Genomic DNA, 16,485 nt, shown 5'->3' with positions numbered 1-16,485 from the left:
GTATCGCGATTTAATTAAATCTGCGAATTCTGTCAGTTTCAATGTCACGAGAAATCACGTTCTTGTTTTGACTTAATATGATAAATGTTGTATATTTGTAATAAAAAAAAATAGGTGCGAAAATTATGTAAATCACAATAAAGGACATGAAATAAATTTTATATTCAAATGAACACCTTCACAGTTGGAGTTTATATCTTTTTCAATACATAGTCTTCTATATATTGAAATACATTGTCCTCCAAAGGAAATACTATTATATCTGTATAGAAAATACTGTTATATAATACATAGAAATACTATACTGTTATACTATACAGAGGACATACTTTTATACTATACACGTTTAGAATAGTACAAAGCATCATTATTGCTCATTCCATGGCCGTAGAGCTAGCACATTTCTCCTGCCTAGGATGTGGGGACCAAGTGATGAGGTGAAGAACATTCAGCCTGTATCAATGACCGTTCCCCAAGTCACGATGCATTTAACAAACTTTCGCTACCAAACCGCTATCTGTTAGGTGGTATATTTTTTCCTTCTTTCTGTCCTTATTCTGTTTTTCTGTTTATCTTACTTCTTTCCTTTCTTCTTATAGACATTGCATTATCTCACACCGCCACAACCATCAGACACACCTAAAAAGATAGGCTTTTTTTAAGGCATTTTCTCGGACTGTCCTGTGCATCTTTTTGAAGGTGGAAGGATGGTTTGAGGAAGATTTGACTTACTTTTCTTGCAGCTTCAGTGACCATGTAGAGGTTCCTTCGTTGCATTCAGTTTATTATTGCTAGTAACAAAGATTTCTAAGACAGGAACAAGACCATACATTTTTGGAGGAGGTTGTTAAGTCCACACTATCAACTCAGTACCTGACTTTACTTATTTTATCGACCCCGGATAACATTTTATTGCTTAGTCAGACGGGAAAAGCAGTATGCCCGACATTTATCAGGGTCTCTGAGAGCGGTTGTTGGGAGGAAGGAAATCATTCTCAAATTTGCGATCTGGCTCAAACTCTATAGACCTTTTTTGAGGGTCTTCCGTATTTGGGCCACGCTGCTAGGCAAGTATACCATCTAAATAGATAGTGGGTGGATTTTTTAAAGGACAACGCCAAGATTTACAACAAATGCCGCAGGCTATGAAAAGGTTCTGCCAGTCTAAAAGGCAAAGAAATTCTTGTGGCGAATTAGCAGAGTCATGAGAACGCTGGACGAAAAGGCTTGCATATTACCATGCCCTAAAACCTCTTCCGATTCTCCATAAGATGGTGAACTGGCAAGACTTTAGAGCTTTGAAAGAAGAACGTAAAAATATGTAACTAAACAATGATCGTGTTTTATACAGTGTTCTATTGATCACTGATTCTATCACTCATTAAGACAATAAACATTTCTTCATTAGATATACAAAGTTCATTGTTGATTTAGATCTCAGCATGTGACTGGTACATAATTTATCGGGATCGAAAGGATGAAAGGTAAAGTCGATCTAGGAGTGAAACCTGGAATCAGATTGCAAAGAGGCAGAGCTAAAATACTGCAAGATTATCCGTCAATGCACTGTCTAGTTGATTTTCTTTACTTTCTCGGTTTAAATTCCACCAAAACTGACTTTGCTTTCATCCTTGTGGCGAGGAAAAAAAAAACTACCACTCAGATACAGACATTAATTTAATCGACTATAACCTCTCACTAAACAAAAACCCGGAACCACGTGGTTAGGAAGCAAACTTTTTATCACAGTCACGGGTGTGCCTGTAAAGCCAATTACCTGGATACCTCTGAAAACAACAATGTTTTGAGGTGACAACTGTAAAATAAGATGGTAGAATCTGAGGAAATTGGTGATGGTCCGTGGTAGTTCATAGAAAGGCAAAGTTCATGCAGTAGAATAAATAATATGCAGTGAGGAACAAATACAATTTTCTCGCTTCGTTGTAATTTCTAACTGAATCCTGTAGAGTTCGTGTTTCGTTTCTGTGTTATCAATAAAATAAATACAAGAAGCATTCAGAAATGCCACAAGCGACTTTATAACTTTGCTAATAAATAGTGGTGGCCTTGTGTTATATTATGAGAAATCTTTATCAATTATACTTACATTAGATGTAGTAAGGTAAGGAATAGGTACTCTTAGCGGCAGTAGAAGTAATGAGAGTAACTACAACATTATAGTAACACATATTAGAGGGTAAAGTAAATAGGAACATAGATGAAGAGAATGTGATGTATATATATATATATATATATATATATATATATATATTTATATATGAGAGAGAGAGAGAGAGTATATTCTTCTCTACTCTAGGCACAAGGCCCGAAATTTTGGGGGAGGTGGCCGGTCGATTAGATCGACCCCAGTACGAATCTGGTACTTAATTTATCGACCCCGAGAGGATGAAAGGCAAAGTCAACCTGGGCGGAATTAGAGAGAGAATATATTGATTGACAAGTTTAAGACGGATCAATTTACGTCTGAGACATATAGTTAAACATATGAGGAAGTATGCGAATCTCAAAAGAATTCCTTCCTTTCATCCAGTGGATTTTGTAAGAAAATGAACATTTATAATAGGTTCAATAAGGAAGGATTCAGTTCAGGAATAACCAATAAAATTCTTTGATCTGGACTTAGTATTTCTATACTAACGATTTTATTGAAAATAAAATAAAATGGAATCAGAAAAACTGAGACACAAGGAGATATAAAGAGTGGGCAAGTGGATAAATGAAGCTCTGTATATGGCATATACGTATGTAACATGCATGCGCTACATATTTACATACACACACAATGTTTATGAGCTATACTCAAATCGCTTTTTACTGCTTCATCAACGAAAATTGGACAGCCACTATGACACTCTTGAGAGCACATAGAACTAGTTGGAGAATAGAAGACTGGAAACATAACTTATTTGCTACAGGTGATATCAAACGCGGCAGTAGATTAAGTTAACCACTCAGAAAAGATAACATATAACTAACCGGTTTCTACTAAATAATTTTCATGTTTCGTCTTTCGCTGACAAGACTGTTTGTCAAGATGCTTCAGTTTAATAGATTTCCACAAAATTCTAACTGAAAATGTTGTTTGCAGTTACGATATAAAATTTATTCAATAAATATATCGAAGATCTACTTCACTATTGCTGTACAAACAACGAGTTTAAGGACATCCTGTTCATCATATCTTACTTTAAGGAAATGAGCAAGAAACCTATTACTCAAGCAGCAACCCATTTCGCCAATGTTTAATACGCAGCAAGTCTTGCAAGCATTGTGTCTTTCTATTAAACATCAGATAAACTAGAGCTGGCAATAAAAATAAAATATACTTTTAAGACATTTGTACAGATCGATCGTAAGAAGTTGTATGTTATACAAAATTTAATTTTTTTGACGGTCAGAATTGACTGCTGGTTATACAGAATGTTGTCCTTTCTCTTTCAATCAAAAGGAACAGCAAAAGAAGCCGGACTAATATTTCTCCCTACATTCGAATTCCTCAATGGCTTCATTTAATACTAAGGTGTAGCATTGATTACAGATACAGACTGTGTATGCAACATATTCCACGAGCAAGCTAGGAATCTCGATTTGCTTCAAACAGCGACCAGATCTCCTGCTAATCACACCCACCATCGTCTTAAAACGAACAAAGTTAATTCAATTCTAAATAGGTCTGAAAAAAAAAACGAAAAAAAAAAACAACGAGATAGTCGCAGCTGGATCTCTTTTCAACACTTGTCTGCTCGATTAGGATCGACCTTGGTCTCGACAACAGCAATAGTTGCTTATTCTTCATAACTTAGAAATGTTTCACACATTCCATTATAAGCAGCTGTAATATGAACAAAGGAAACTCTACCTAATCGAAAGAAAACAGATAACAGATATATATATATATATATATATATATATATATATATATATATATATATATATATATATATATATATATATATATATATATATATATATATATATATATATATACATATATATATATATATATATACGTACAGGCGTAGCTGCGTGGTAGGAAGTTTGCTTCCCAACTGCTTGGTACCTTGTGCAGGTGTCTTCTACAATAGCCTCGGAACGATATGTCTTGTGAGTAGTTTTGGTAGATGGAAATTGAAAGAAGCTTGTCACACACACACACACACACACACACACACATATATATATATATATATATATATATATATATATATATATATATATATATATATATATATATATATATATATATATATATGAGAGGAGACCCCCTTCAGTCATGAATGACCAGGAGATTGCACCTAGATAGTTACCCTCCGAGGCAAAAATCCGGGCAAGATTGTTTGTGGAAGACTAGCAGTCGCCCATGCATACCAGCCTCCCCTCTCCACACCACTGATGTTATCCAAAGGAAAGGCAAACGCCGATACAGCTTGGCACCAGTGATGTCGCAACTCATTTCTACAGCTGCGTTAACTGGAGCAACGTGAAATAAAGTGTCTTGCTCAAAACACAGCACACAGCCCGGTCCGGAAATCGAACTCACAACCTCAGTGGGAGGTGACACCACCCATCCTACGCACAAACGAAAGTCTTCGCGTCGGTAGGCTACATCAGTTCCCGGCTGTTACGCCTTGGGTACAGAGATGTAGTGCGCGCGGCAAACCTGAGTATACAGATACTACCTGTATTTCAAAAAGCCAGGCTTGTATCCTTCTGTATCCCGCCGAATCCCACCGAGAACTACGTTAATGGTATGCATGTTTGTGGCATGCTCAACCACTTGCACGTTAATTTCACGAGCAGTCTGTTCCATTGATCAGATCAACTGGAACCCTTGATGTCGTAACCAAGTGAGTGCCAGTTTTTTCTATGTTAGAAAATAATATTGGCAGAGGTAATGTTGTATTTATTGTATTGTCCCTAGAAGGCTCGATATACAACAATGCTATCCCTTATAGGATTAGATCTTAGTATTAATATTTCTACTGTTTCTGCAATTGATTGTTCTTTAACAAATAATTTATTTTCTTTGGGTAAAGTGTTTACAGTTTTGAGGAGAGGAATGTATTCGATACCATCGATTCCAATACTTCACTGATCTATTATCTTATTGAACTTCAAAAGGTGAAAAGCAAAGTTCATTTTGGTTGTATTAGAACTCAGAATATAGTGATCGATATTATCACTGGTGAAAAATTGCATACATTTAAGAAAGGCACATAATATGATAGATTTAATCGACTCCAGCTCTCGATTGCTATTCATTTGTATGGTCTTGGAGGCTGGCATTTCAACTTTGACACCGTTTATGATTTAATGATATGAACCTAGGGCATTAAATGATATTACCATATACGAGAATACATTTCGTCAAACTCTTCTGCATCGGTTGCCAACGTTTCTGTAACCTCGTCACCCTATCTCGCTATGTTTAAAGTGCATGTCACCCTTATATTTTTGTCAGTTGTGGTATTTAAATTCAAAATCTCGTGTCAACCCTAGTTACTATGTACAACATTTAAGGCTGTCGTGACAGCTAATATGAAAACCGCTATTTTACCGATGCTGTCACCAAGCCTGCCTCTAACCAGTACTAAACGAAATAGAATCCGAGAAAACTTACAATGGTCTGCATTGATGCACGATCAAATTTCTTTATCTTATCGAGAATACAGGACGCTGGTGGTTATAAAATATTGGAAGAAAGAGCGATTTTTTTTCTTGACTATCAATAAGTATACTCGTACTTTACTGTAAAAACATAAGGATGGATACCTGTGAGTTTGTGTAAATGTATGTGTGTTTTGGAGTCGACTGTTTAACATTATTTTTGATTTGGAATATATTATCAGTAGGCGATCAACCAAACTGTCCACCTCTTGCCTCCAGAGAATGAGATCGGTACGTTATTTCCGATATATTGTTGAACCAAAGCAATGATATATATAGTGTCCTGTCCAGTAAAGACAAGGAAATGCCTGCAGCTGATTCGAACTCACGAATACATGATCTTGTCCAATATCCATTATAAACTCGGCAATATTCCAATGTGCGATCGATAAATATAAATAAATACTAACACTGTACAGCTGTTATCACTTCTACGACAACTACTACTACTACTGCTGCTGCTGTAGTTGGTAGCCGCGCCCTTGTTGCTATTGTATTGCCAAACTTACACAGCTACAACAGCTGTTGCAGGCAATACTACTACAACTGTTACTACTGCTTCTGCTGCAGCTTCTGGACCATTCGAAGCTACTACTGCTGCTACAACTACTACTATGGACGCAGTAGTAGTTGTAGCAGCAAGACTGTCAGTCTGTTACGATAATTAGTTGAACTAGGTTCACATTGCTTATGCCTTTATTTACTTTAAAAAATGCATTCCCACCACATATTAGCCTTCATTTCCTCGTAGACAAAAAAAACCCAAAAAAAACCAGTGACTTTGAACTTGAGTTGAAGTCCTAATAGTAGTAGTAGCAGCAGCAGCAGCAGTGCTTCCAGCTATATTATCTTTGCAGCCATTTCTCTTCAAATACATCGATAAAATAGAGCATCGTGCATGAACCTCACAACAGCACATATTGCTTTTTTCATGCGAAAGAAATCGAAATAGAAAAGAAAATATCGAAGATAAAAGGGCTGATAAGGGTAAAATTGAGTCCAGATATGTTCGAAGAACATGAGAAAGCAGTGCTGGTAGAGAAGGTGGTAGTCAATAGGTTTAAAGAAATGTACCCGGAAAACGTTACACACAGTGGAATATATGTGCGGTACGAGAATCTGCCGAACGTCCTTACGATAGAGGAACTGATGCCGCATATAACTTATGAGGAGTAAAAGGATCATAAATTGCATAAGAACTGAATAAAACAGAACAGTTAAATGAAGCTGCGAGCTTTGGGGGGCTCGTAAGCCATTTCATCAATTCATTTTAAAGTAAATCATTTCATTCATATTTCGTTCTATGTACCCCACGTTTTGTATTGTATTGTATGTCCTTGTAATGTCCCCCTCCATGTAGTGGCCTTAGTGCCAATAATAAAGAGAGAAGAACATATTGCTTTTATAAACTTTAGCCTATGCAAAATATATAACGTCTACGATGTCAGTGAGTCCGCTAGAAATGACACCTAGCCTGTTTGAAATCTTGCGATACAAGACTGCATAAGAGAAGGGCGAGAATGTCATGGTTAGAACGCTTGTCATCACTATCGCATACCTGCTCTGCTGAAGGGTTGACATGTAGCTAAACAACAGCAACAACATTAATACAGATTGTTGGAACAATGTTGCAACAACTTTAAAGGTGCAAGTTGGCTGTGTGGTAAAAATTTTGCTTCCTAACTAAATGGTTTCAGGTTCAATTCTACTGCGTGGCATTTAAGGCCTACTACTATAGCCTCAGTACCAAAGCCCTGTGAGTGGATTTGGTAGGCGGAAAATGAAAGAAGCCCACCGTGTGTGTGTGTGTGTGTCTTTGTGACCCCGCCACAGCTTAACTAGTGTTTGGTGTGCTTTCCTCCCCGTAACTTAGAGGTTCGTCAAAATTGACTTATAGTATAAGTACCGGGGTTGAAAATTTAAGTACTGGGGTTGATTTGTTCGACTACATTTCTTCCAGTAGTGCCCCAGCATGGCCACAGTCTAATGGCGGAAACAAGTAAAAGAAAAAAATAACCAATACCGTGCTGCTGCTGCTGGGATTGAGCCAAGAGTTATTTCTCGGTGCCGTCGATAGATCTGTATGAAATAACAGCACGATCCCCCTGTAAATACGTTTCTTAAATGCTTTTATAAAGGAAGAACACATTGAGACTATACTCCTTGTTACATTTTATCAGAAATCTCTCCATGATCTAGAAATCTTTTGATTATAACTGACACATACTTAGATGAAGTACAACTGCTGTAGCTTTGCATTTGCTACAAACATGAACTCTTCTATTACAACTATCACCTCTACCATGGTTTCTTCTTTAGGCTCATGTCCAACAATTCTGAAGGGAATTTTTGGTCAATACTACCAACTCTAGTACCTGACGGGTACTTTAGTTTATCGACGCTGGAGAAAACAAAGGTAGAGTTGCCGTCGGTGAGATTAGAACTCAGAATGTATAGAGCAAGAAGAAATATCACAATTCATTTGGTGTGACGCTTGTTTGCACAGTCTCTTACTTAAAATTAAAGACATTAAAAGATTAAAAAAAAAACGAGGAGAGAGCTAAAGACGTTATACAATGAACGAACTACACATTCAATAGACACTCAAGTATAAAACTGCATTCAATAAATAACACAACATATAATATTATTGGCACTCCGTCGGTTACGACGACGAGGGTTCTGATCGACAGAACAACTTGCTCGTGAAATTAACGTGCAAATGGCTGAGCACTTCTTAAACACGCGTAACCTTAACGTAGTTCTCAGGGAGATTCAGCGTGACACAGAACGTGACAATGTTGGCCCTTTGAAATACAAATACTACTCATTTTTGCCAGCTGAATGAATGGAAGCAACGCGAAATAAAGTATTTTAATCAAGGACACAACGCGTCGCCAGAAATTGAACTCAAGACCTCCCGATCGTGAGCCGAATACCCTAACCACCAAGCCACGCACATTCCCATATATAATACTAAAGTAAAATGTTGAAGTATATTTAGGGCTACCAACGCACAGACAGGTAAAACCCATCCACTACATAAATCTAAATCAGCTTACTGGGACGCATGGAAATTGTTATTTTCGAAAGTGCTCGTAATTATCTTTGGTATTGGACTGAGCAGAATATCCTTCAGATCCTGTACGAAATTACTCAGTAAGTAGACTATTCCTGTAGTTTCATTAGAAGTCTATTATTCGTATTGTCCATAAAATCGTAGTCAATTCTTTCCTCACTTCAAACATTGCTATACCTTTTGTCTTCCTTCCATTTGTTTAGTATTTCTATCAATTCTTTGTCTTCTGAAGAATTGACAGAATTACTGCAGGGCTGCCGGTCCAGTTTACCCTTTCTAACTTGCCCTTCTCTGTGATGTATTCTTTTTTTCTGTATCTTTTACCGTTTCTTATCCTTCCTGCAATCTGCAGCAAACAACTTCTCCAACCTGCTTTACGTCTTTTCTTTAACACAAGACGATGGGATGGCGTTACCAGTTATGACCGGGAAAAGGTGTCTTTCGATACCTTGGAAGGTTCCGAGATCAAATCAGAAAACGTGGCGAAGGTGGTCTAGGAACAGCCCCACCTCAGTTGCTGCCTTCTTTATTTTCAGTCTTTCGAGCTCTTCACAGAAAACTTGTAGATGCCTTTCACCTTTGCATGCGTTGCAACCAGTGAGATCTACTCGACCACATACCATCAAAAGGCACAACATAGACCGCTAGCTGATATTTCAATTGAAAGCTATCTTCAGTCAGATGACAACGTTGTTAGCAATGTTTTTTTTTCCAAATGTTGTACTGTTTCTTGTTACCAATTCCGTAATTTTAAAAATCAACATACTATGCTACATATGTTCTTTCTTATCTGATGTAGTTCATTTTACTGATTATAAACAAGTAGCAACGGCAGTTCTTTTGAAACTACAAGGAAAGCTTTCGTAATGTACAGTTACGTCATCACCCTTTTCTCTCGGGCATGTATGGTAGATTCTGGTTGACAAGCACCTGTTTTTGTGACATGATGCTACTATACTGTATTTTTGCGGTGTAAATTTTCTATGAGTACAGTTCGTTTACTGTAATTTATGTCTGCAATAGTCAGCAGATCATTTAGTGATGTGCAACCCTAGGTCAACTGTCTAATTCCTCCTTGCAGTTAGATATAGATCTGGACTTCATGTCCGATCACGTGCTAAGTAGGATAGATAGTGTGACGCAGAGTATCCACCACAAAGACAAAATGGTATATTGCTGAAATATGGTGGATTCCCGCCATATATCTTTCAGTTTTAACGTATATCTATTTGTTGCTAGCATGCGTAACTATGTTTAAAATGTCCATCTTATCTCCATAATTCGTTTGCCACATTAAAAGTGTTAATGATGTACCCGATTCATTACAGCGACACAAATGTCACTACGAAATGTATATTTATATTGTTAACCTTCATAAATCTGCACTAATGGCTCGTGGAAGGTATTAAAGATATTCAAAGCTGCATTCCAGAATACATTTCTTTCAAGTTTCTATTCTCTAAAGTGCTTACTGTCAGATTGAAGATAAAATTATAACATTTACCAGATTAAGTCTTCACCGAAGGAATTTATCCTCATCATATAAATTGGTAAATTAACTACTTCATGGGTAAAAGTATCCACATCAACGAGAAAAGTCAACGAGGGATCCTTTGTGCCATCACTTTATTTGCTAGAAATAAGAGCCAAGTTCTCTCAAATCCCACCCTACATTTTAAAACAGGAAAAGGTAACGTTGAACAATGTAGTCTGAGGTATGTAAAACGACAGGATATTCACAACCGGAATATCTTTAAGAATAAGTTTATTTGATTAGAACCTAACTGGAGCAAAACAATGGCCATAATACGAAATAAAATGGGTAACTTTAAAATGTTTTAAGCCGAATTGTATCAGGAATAACTCGATTAAGTCTGATCATCCAGATGATGAGGATTTATAGCAATAAAACGTCCATCAGGTAACACTCTGTTGCATTAAAGATGAAAGCAGACGCGTGTGTGTATCCATGGTAATATAATCCAGGGTACATTGTATCTTTAAAAATGGAAGAGATGGTTGTGGAATAACGTTTGATCACCCATCTGTCAAATCAAGCCAGGGCTGATGGAAAACAGCAACTAAAAGAAAGATCTTGAAGTTAAAAATATTATATATTGCATACGTTTTATTCATACATACTTTTAATGATTTCAGATATTAGGCTATGGTCATCTAAGGCATAGGAGATTTAAAGAAACAAGGGCGATCATTGCCACATTCTACGGTATTTAATACTAATGAGTAGTACTGCAATGATGCGGCCTTGTACTTGGATATAGAGCCACAGGAGTGAGTGTTTTTAAAAACTATATTATATGTAAACAAGTAACGAAAGATAGCTTCAGAAACCTGAAATCCTTTTTCAAGCAGTCGGAAATTAGATGCGTCTAATAATTCTTTCTACTATAAGCACAAGGCATCAAATTTTGGGGGAAGAGGCCAATCGATTAGATCAACACCAGTGCGCAACTGGTACTTAATTTATCGATCCCGAAAGGACGAAAGGCAAAGTCAACCTCGGCGGAATTTGAACTCAGAACATAAAGACAGATGAAATGCCGCTAAGCATTTCGCCTGGCGTGCTTAACGTTTCTGCCAGCTCACCGCCTTATTAGATGTGTCGAATAATGCTGCGCGAAGACGCTGTCCTTAATTAGCTTTGGCACATTATCAATTTCCAATAGTGTACTTCTGCCTATAATAGAGTGGTTTTCGTCTTCTTTTAGGATGGATAAATTTTCTAAACATATGCTGATATAACATGTTGTTCAGCGTATTATGAAGCAAGAAGTCTGGAGACTTTCTTTAAGTATGATGTAAGATTTTAGAAAAATACAATGCTTGATCGTTTTGTAAAACGTGAAATTTAAAATTTGTTATACTTAATTATAATTAATAAAACAAGTTTTAAATTAAGTCTATAATTTTTTTGTGATATTACTTATCACTTATTCTCATTCTAAAATCTTTTAAAATTTCGTAGTTCATAAATGATTTTGTATCTCTTTTTAGTTTCGCTTCAAAAATAAAATAATGATTTTAACAGAGACACGAAAGCAACATATTTTGGAATAAGGATTTTGTCACTCTAATCATGTATAACATTTGACATGTATCTTATCAGTTCCAGTGTGATTAGACCAAGCTGACCTCGACAAGATTTGAGATCAATACAGAAAATAACATAACTGAATACTTCACATATTGTCGACGCTCTTCCCATTCTGAAAACAGTCAGTCCAAATGACGAACTAAGGCTAATAATGAAGACACAAGACTATATTTTGGAGGTAGAAACTGTCAATGAGATTAACCTTAAGATTTGATTAGTAAAAAAAATTACCTCAGTGGGATTTGAACTCAGAACGTTAAGTGGTATAATTTTAAAGCCAGAAGGGATTTTGCTCCGCGCTATATTGATTCTCTCTCTTCAGTAGCTAAGAAAGATTATTAATTTATCTGTCACAAGTCAGTAAGGGTTAATCATTTGACATTTCGTAATTGAACTTAAAATTTATGAGTTCATATGAACCAGATGAAATATAGAATTAAAGACCTTGTTAGAAATATGAAAAATATAGTGAGAATCATGCAATATCTTGCCACCTTTGCCTGTACATCATCTTTTATCCTTTACTTGTTTCAGTCATTAGACTGTGGCCATGCTGGAGTACCGCTTTTAAGAATTATCAATACAAAGAATCGATACTAATACTTACTTTTAAAGCCTGATACTTATTCTATCGGTCTCTTTTGCGGAACGGCTAAGTTACCGGGACACAAACACATCGACACCGGTTGTCAAGTGACAGTGGGGGATAAACGCTGACATAAAAACGCACACTCATTATACACACACAAACACACACACACTAACACATATATATATATATATGACAAGCTTGTTTCCGGTTCCGTCTACGAAATCCATTCACAAGGCGACACTTGCCAAGGTGCCACACAGCCACGCCGATATTCATTTCTTTCATGGGGCAAAATATAGAAGATAAAATCAACACTTTTTCACGGGTGCTTTATTTTAACAGCATCAGAAACATAAAGTTAAAGTGTCCTTAGTGGAATATCCTTACAATTTTCATACGATTTTTATTTTATTTCTTCGTAATTAAGGTTTCAAGCTTCGATAACAAAGAAGAGTTATATAGGTAACATATTTAGATCAGGAATAACATATTGATTTTCATAAATTCAAAACCACCTTAAAGACTCCATAGTGCTCACGTACTATATTGATGATCGACATATTTCAAGAAGGTGCTTATTTCAAGAAGCCAATACTTGAATACTGGGAGTTGTTTGATATCACTTGAAATATGAAATATATAAGAAAAATGATGTCAGCACAAATGTTCAAACTCTCCGAAATAACATAATTAATGAGATGTTATGGTATTTAGTAAAGTCTGACAGACAGCAATGTAAACTAGTCATAATTTCTTAATGGATTCCAGTTAAAGCAAGAATTAGAAATTAATGCACGCGTCCAGTTAGATATATTGCAAAGTATGTGTATGTTCTTTCTCTCTCTGTCATGTACATATATATATATATATATATATATATATATATATATGTGTGTGTGTGTGTGTGTGTGTGTGTGTGTGTGTGTGTGTGTGTGTGTGTGCCTGGCGTGCGTGTGTGTGTGTGTATTCTCTTGATATATCTGTATTATTTACGAAATCCGAAATCAATAGAATAAATAAGTATATACGTATATCTGTCTTTTTGCCTGTTGGTTTGTCCACTCCGACTGTGTATTTGTCAGTCTGTATGCACGCATATGCTTAAAATAGCCATTAAAAATGTTCCAGAAGAGAGTGGAATGGACTCTTGTATGCACCTTGGAAAACGTACTTAAATTTGATTCTTTACCTGAATGAAATGTTGATAGGATACCCTTGTCGAGAAGGTGCTGCAGTCCCTGGCGCAAAATCAGTGTGCGACCTGGGCATAGACATGGGTAATGATGCATCTTTCCGGGTGCATATTACTAAGTTGGCAATAAAATGCTAACAGCTGGCCGTATTGATCCTTCGAACTTTCAGAACAGGAGAACGAAAAACTATGATGGCCCTCTAAGGACTTAAACTAATTCTCCCAGCTATGGTCACCACGCTGTGTAAACGTTAACGGCAGAACTCGAAGCAGTCTAGCAAAGCTACGCAAAGATCGTCTCAACGCGACAGATCAGACACTGGGAAAAGCTGGAGAAGTTAAGACTCTATTCCCTAGAACGAAGGCGGGAAAGATCTGCAGGAATATACATCAGAAAAATCCTGGAAGGACTTGTGCCACACTTTGTCATTGAAAGTTACAGAATTACCAGAACGGGGCGCCACTGCATATTGCCAAAGATTCTAACGTCGGCATACAAGATAAAGGATCAGGCATTGCAAGGGCTTGGGTTTCAGGAGCCCACAACTCTTCTATATCCTCCAAAATGACTTGAGAGACCTACACGGGGTGGATGTGGGTGTCTTCAAAAGAAAACACTGGATCTCCTCTTGTCAAGAAATCCAGATGAGCCTACCTCTCGGCAAGAAACAGCAATGAGGGCAGCAGTATCAAACTCCTTCATTCAGCAAATACTTATTCAGAGGAGGTTTTGAAGTAATGCAAGTGTGGTAAAGCTAACAGCGGTGTCCCAGCATGGTCGTAGCTCTCGAGCGAAAACTAGTAAAAGAATAAAAAGTGTGTGTGTCTCTGAACTTGAGTGCATCTGTGCTGGTAACGTCAAATATGTTGGCAGGAGTCACAGCGTTCCCACATTTCTTCCCTGTTTATGTCTGCAATGAAATTGTATACTCAACGAAACAAAAGTAGAGTGACCCAGCACTAAACATAATTCAGAAACTTGTTCACATTTACTGCATTATGAACATTTATCGAAACAGACAATACCGTATAAGTATTCAAATATTGTTTCCTTGTTCAGCAAAACAAGCATGATTGCTGATTGTGATAACTGTGGATGCATTTTGTCTATGGCTACAGTTAATTTCAACTTTTTGATCAAATTATCATTAAAGAGAACCTACCAAAGACAGTTTGGCTCTACATGCGGCTGTATCATGTTCCGATGTAAAGCCTCATGGTGAGACAGCGCCAGAGGTAATTCATAAGAACAAAAGTTAGACCTCTACGATGTCTTTATTTATCTGACACTATACTTTGACACTGTCAGTCAAGATCGCACTGAAGATCATTCTTGACAAACACTACGGCCCGAGAAACTCTACTTTTTCTTTATTGGGGAATGACCCGACCACAGAAAATTAACAGAAAATCATCTGCACTTTTCGACATCTCCAACGGATAAAACATAATTATAATCTTACTCCTAATACTTTTCGACCTCCTACTTCCGCTGTATCTTTACTTATAAATTTCAAAATTTCGACCGAACATTAAATATGAGCCAAGATAAAAATTTCTTAGTGACTCTACTTCGAAAATATCTTCTTGAAAATAATAGCGTCGTCTTGGCCTACGTATGGTATAACGTGTTGTTTGTCATGACAAGATTAGAAGAAAAGTGCTGTTAATTGCCCTTGCAATGAGTCGCATCAAGATGTCTATTCTACAGGGTTTACAGTATTACTCAAAATTAACAACTCAAATATAAATAGTCAACTTTTCAAATGCACATAAAGATGCATAGTAAAATATGATGGTGCTTAAGATGACGTACGTTTCACAATACGTTGAACGGCAAGGCCAGCAGATGGACGACACAGTACAAGATCGCCGAATCATAACGGTATCATACTGGCAGCAAAGCAACAATCCTTCAAAGCAATCAGAAAATCCTCAAAATGTTATGCATATGCTACAGAAAGGATCGCTACAGAAAGAACAATCAAGTTTAGGTATTTCATATGCACTCGCTAAAATATTTGTAATACGAATTCAAAGGTAACAGATGATCGAGTTGAAGGTATTCACTTGACTCGAGTCTACAATCATAGGTGAAGCATCGATGGACCGGCCAACTGCTCCAAATGAATGAATTCTGCTCATGGCATTTGAATAACTGTTGAACTTTTTCCAATGCTGAAGAAGTGATACCAAAAATGGATAACAGAACGGCTCCATATACCAGGAAAAAAAAGTAAGATTTAATTACAGAGGTCATTTTCATCTAGCACCGCGGTCCATGCATGTAGTTCACTCAGTGGTGTTTGTAAACCAACCGCATCCAACTTACCCCTTTCGTCACCCATGACGAGCCAAATGCATTACACACACACACACACACACACACACACACACACACACACACACACACACACACACACACACACACACACACACACACACACACACAAACACACACACCTATAAAATCTGCTCAGACAAATTCTTTATTACTTTATTGATATAACCTATAATTAATGAGATTTGTGATAATATCGAGTCAATAAATATTATTGCAACATTGAGCATGATCTGAAGTCTATATCTTCCAATTTTCAGATTATTAGTAAATATTTCTGGTGTAACAATCTGCACTAGACTATAAGTAAATCTTATAAATATTAGATTGGTCAAAGTCGTAATTAAACGAATAAATATTATAATAATGCTTCAGTGAAGTTCTTTCATAGAAATCTTGTATCTGTTATCGAAGCTTAATTTATGTTGATGTTAGAATTATGACAATAATAAGTACGACAGACTAATGAACAGACAAA

This window comes from Octopus bimaculoides, chromosome 4, assembly GCF_046866305.1.
Source record: "Octopus bimaculoides isolate indiv1 chromosome 4, ASM4686630v1, whole genome shotgun sequence".
Lineage (NCBI taxonomy): Eukaryota > Metazoa > Mollusca > Cephalopoda > Octopoda > Octopodidae > Octopus > Octopus bimaculoides.
The sequence above is the reverse complement of the archived record's forward strand: the minus strand, read 5'-3'. Positions refer to the sequence as shown.